The 5,322-nt window shown below is 35.8% G+C and overlaps 1 non-coding gene across 1 annotated transcript; it reads left to right on the top strand.

The window, feature by feature from the left end:
• Positions 1-294: 294 nt before the first annotated feature.
• Positions 295-450, top strand: LOC126023307 (U1 spliceosomal RNA). The gene has a single exon (XR_007500477.1). It is a non-coding gene; the product is annotated as a U1 spliceosomal RNA (small nuclear RNA).
• The last annotated feature ends 4,872 nt before the right edge of the window (positions 451-5,322 follow it).

The raw sequence follows: 5,322 nt of genomic DNA, 5'->3' as shown, positions 1-5,322 counted from the left end.
CTGAGCCTATAGAAATTCCCTTCCTCTCTTTTTCCCCAATTTTTCTCTACTGTTCTCATTTTTCCTAACAGAATGTTTTCACAAAATAGGATTAAATGGCTCGGTAGCAATAAAACATACTGACTAATCTCACTGATTTAATGAAAAACATATCTCAATTTCACAGCCTTTTGTGAAATATATTAAATAAAATAATATATTAAATAAATATATATTAAATAAAATTTAATATATTCGGAGAATAGAATTTCTTGAGAGACAGGATTAGTATACACCTAGACAGTTGATTATTCTATACTTACCTGGCAAGAGAGATACCATGATAGTGAAGGTGGTTTCCCCAGGGGGAGTCTTATCCATTGCCCGCCAGATGTGCTGACCCCTAAAATTTCCCTAAAGTGGAAAAATCTACTGCTATGGTAGTGGGGAACTGCATTTGGCTCTCCTCTGAAGAGAAACATTTTTTTCTACTTGTCCTATTCCATTCATTTCATCATCTTCATTATTTGTTCACTCGATGTCTGCTTTCAAAAAGAAAAATGGATTAGATATTACTTCTTAATGACATATGAAACTTCAATCAGAGTCACTAATTTGGAATTAAACACACAATTTTGGGCATAAGTTAATACTTCTATCCTTTTTCAAGAGAAGAATGCTTAATCTAATAACCTGTGTCTCTGAGATAAATGAATGCATTAGAGCTCTTAACACCCCTTTGATGGACTACAAATGGTCATAATACAGGACAATATTTGAACAGTAATGATTTGTGCTTTCTTCTTAAGTATAAGCTGATTGCTGAGGCACCTGGACCACACGAAGTAAATAGCTAAAGGGGTCATGAATCTTAATAGCTTCCAAATCAGAAAGATCTGCAACTTATATGCTCTGACTGGAGTGTGAATGGAATGTATAAATATTAATAGGCCTGGCAGAGCCTCTGCAGACAAGCTGTCTAAAATTTCACAGTGGGAAGATTGAAGCTGCTTTGCACAGACTAGACATGAGACTTCCACCTGGAAATGAACTGTCAGCATGTGTGTAAATACATTTTTCCCGAAGCAATATTTAACACTTGGTACTGCCCTGTCACCCAACAGCACTATGCATTGATATTAAACTGCGGTCCATTATTTAAAATTATGGATATGCAGACCAGGTTCCTCTAGAAATGGTAGAATAAAATACACAAATTGAAAGTCTCAAAATACAACTCTGAAAATAGCACTACATTCCAGGAAGATTGTAAAACAATACTTAGCCCTATCACCCAGTGACTATTAGTGCAAGACTTGGTTCCATAATAACCTATTTTCAATTATTAGGACACACCGGTCTCATCAAGAGTGAATTCAGCTTTGCTATCAGCAACACAGTAAACTACAATCAACACAAGTGATAATGATTATTGTTGGGAGAAACAGTTTTAAAATGAAGTTAAAGGTAAATAAATTTTTGTCTTTCTAACCCATAGCATTCTGGAAAGAATCAGACCTTTTCCATTTTGCATGGATTTTTCTTAGAATGATGTGTGCAAATTCTATTTTTGCATATGTAAGATAAGAATTTTTTTAATGAAGAGAGTTTTTATTCAATGAAATGTACTTAGAAAGATATGAGGAAAAAGAAAAAGAGGACTACATTTAAAAAAAAGAACACAAAGACATACAGTAGATCTTCCAAATCCCAGAACTATTTAGAAGGACACAAATCGAACACATATTGAACACATATATCTTTTGAATATTTTATGATTATTTTCTTTAACTGCTGTAACTCTCTATATATTCTTCTACCATGATGTTTCTATCCACTTTTCATCTTGTCTTTTCTTTTTAAGCTGTTCAGTAAGGATTGTTGGTGGAACTGTCCCTCAGTTTGATGCCTATGATTGAACTATGTCATGGAAATTGCTGGTCTTGTTCCTATTGCCTCCAGATGCACCAATAACGCTTCATGGCATTGATCCTTGTTTGCATAGACACATTAAAATGGGAAAACACTATACATACAAATTAGTTATTATCTAATAAATCTCATTACAATGTACCTTACACCCTGAATATTGATATAATGACCTGGCACAGGCCTCAGATGAATGGGCATTCTCCATTCACGCTGGAACCAGGCAAGCTATCTACAAAACATCCAAGGTCTTTTATAGCAACAGTTGGAAGCAGTCCTCTACCAGGAAAGACACCACCAAGGGTGTGACATCGACCTCCTTAAAAGACACTTCCGTTTATACTGAGAAGATGTGACAACAACAATGACCTGTGAGAAGACATGACAACAACAATGACCTGCTCTACAGGACATGGTTCTCTCTATTGCCCCTTAAGTGTGAGTTGAAACGAGAGGATGCTCTGCACCATCCTGACTGCAATATGGGATATGCAGACTCCAGGATCTTTAATACAGAAGCATGATACCAACAACAGAGACTATGTGAGGAATGGAGGTGTATTGCCACTACAGACGATGACTTGAATTGGACAAACTAGTTTGCCTGGAGCCTAGAGTCAGTCCTGTGCCAGGAAACTTCAGGTGTAGGGTCTCCATGTATTTAGACCATAATTTGTCTTTCCATGTCCCTTATGTTTTGGTGGGCCTATGTTCCCTTGACTCCAATCCTTAAGAAAAACAACCCCATGGGCCCGGAGAGATAGCACAGCGGTGTTTGCCTTGCAAGCAGCCGATCCAGGACCAAAGGTGGTTTGTTCGAATCCCGGTGTCACATATGGTCCCCCGTGCCTGCCAGGAGCTATTTCTGAGCAGACAGCCACGAGTAACCCCTGAGCACTGCCGGGTGTGACCCAAAAACTAAAAAAAAAAAAAAAAAGAAAAAAGAAAAACAACCCATTAAAACTTTTGAGGTTAACTTAAACTAGTAAGCATGTGCATGGAACTAGATAAATGTACTTTGCCCTCAATGTTTAAAGAGTTACATAAGTCTAATATCTTTAGACTATATGGTGTGCTGCTAAGAAACAATATGTACTACAACTGGGGATTTGAGGGACAAAGTAATTGTATTGTACATGGGTTCAGTTTTGTTTTTCTTAATGCTCTTTGGCTGAAAGTTCAAGGCTGGGATATCATCGATGGGACTACTGAGAATCCTGTTTATGGGTGATTGGGCTTCCACTGTAACTTTACCCTGTCCTCTTTCTTTGCATCTTTGTTGTCATAATTAAAATAATAAAAAAATAATTAAAAAAAATAAATAAAAAAAATAAAAAAAAGAACACAGACTTCTTCAGTGTGGAAAAAGCAGAGAGACAGAGGTAAAAAGCAGGGAGGAGAGAAAGAAGAGATACATGTTTAAGAAAGAATAGGGGCATAAAGAGTAAGCTGAGTTAAGAAATTCTTAATAAAGAGAATTAGCTTATGTAAAAAAATAATTCAGACTTTATTTCCATATTTTTCAGGGGAAAATCCATGGGGAAATTTATTCATTGCACAAATAAAATTTGTGTTATTGATATACAATGATCTATTATCCTTAAGAATATGTTTGTATTTTCATGAAAAGAATAAGATATAGATTTTAGGTTTTGCTAATTTTTGTTCATTCTTGGACAAAACCAGTCAAAATTTTTTCCTCCAACCTCCTCCTTACAAAAATAGTATTGATTATTATTTGCTTTTCCAGCTGAGAGAGGCAATGAGTCCTCAGGTAAAAACAAATCCTCATTCAGTTTAAAAAGTTAGGTATTTGATTTCTATTAAAGATTTAGTGAGAATTTGTCTCGACTAACTTGGAACTCACAAGAGAAGTTATTTGAGATTTATTTGTTTTTGCAAACGAAAGATTTATCATGGGAAGCCAAACCAACAAAACTTCACTCCTTTATCAGACAAAGGCAATTTAAAAGCAGCCATTATAAGTCAAAAATAATTCAGGCTGAAAGCAAGTTTTAAGTCCAAACAATAATATAATTATGATGGCTCTGACTCTAAAGGTAAAGGAAGAAGCCAGGAAGTGCTGGCATTAGGTCATTTATGTACCTTGCTTCTGTTTCAAGGACCCCAAAACTCTATTCAGAAAAATAAAACATTTGCACTTCTATATTCATTGCAACCCTATTCATAACAGTCAAATCTGGGGCCCGGAGAGATAGCACAGTGGTGTTTGCCTTGCAAGCAGCCGATCCAGGACCCAGGAGCTATTTCTGAGCAGACATCCAGGAGTAACCCCTGAGCACTGCCGGGTGTGGCCCAAAAACCAAATAATAATAATAATAATAATAATAGTCAAATCTGGACATAACTCTAATATCTAATAACAGATTCTTGAATAAAGAAATGATGGTATATATAAATATATGTATGTATACATATACACAATAGACTGCTACTAGGCTGTAAAAAAGGAGAAATCATGAAATTGGCTGCTAAATGGATAATTCTAAAGAGTAGCAAGCTGATTGAAGTTAGAAGAACAGGTAAAGAATTATCTCCCTCATATGTGCTATATAAAGAAACCTAGTATGGAAACAACAAATACTCAAAAGCAACAAAAACCCAAAGGTGGCCTTTAGTAGGAAGCATCAATAACTGTAGATTAAGTGGAGAAGAGATGGGGGAACAATAATATAATGCTGATAGAGGGAAGCTTTAAGGGCGTTGCGTTGGAATACTTCATATATAATGCCCTGCCATGATCAATAATGTAGAACACAATTCCTAAAATAAAATTAAAAACAAACAAATGAGGTCCTGAAATATTGGGCAGAAGCCCAAGGTGATCCTCCCACTTTATTTCAAACATTTCTTATTTACATCTCCAGTAGATTGCCTGATGTTAATATTCCTAACACTTTAGGCATTATCCCTGCAGCCTTTTCTCTCCTTCTCCTCAGCCTCTCTGATAAATTGTTGAACAACCAAAGGAACTCCACTGTAAAATTTTCATGAAACCAAATAATCCTTTAATAACGATTAGTCTTCAATTATCTTCTTGCTGCATTTGGAAAAATTCTTAGCTGCTACAAACTTGTGTAACATTTAACAAAGATTGAAAATTTATTAGCACTTTCCAATTTCCCAAGAAAATCTTGTCTATTAAAAAAGAGAAAAATGTCTTGCAGAAGCATGACACTGGTAAAATTCTAGTTCATGGACATTTGGCAGCCAAAATTATAACCTGTTTAGCACCCTCGTTATCCCCTAAAATATGGACAAGTTAGATTATATCTGTATTCCAAAGCTGTCTGTCTTCAGCCTGCAGCCTGTAGATAAAAGAACAAACCTCAGAAGTCACTATGGAAGGCTTTACTATTAATTATGGCCATGCAGGGTCATGATGTCCTTCTG

Source organism: Suncus etruscus, chromosome 11 (genome assembly GCF_024139225.1).
Source record: "Suncus etruscus isolate mSunEtr1 chromosome 11, mSunEtr1.pri.cur, whole genome shotgun sequence".
Lineage (NCBI taxonomy): Eukaryota > Metazoa > Chordata > Mammalia > Eulipotyphla > Soricidae > Suncus > Suncus etruscus.
The sequence above is the reverse complement of the archived record's forward strand: the minus strand, read 5'-3'. Positions and strand labels throughout refer to the sequence as shown.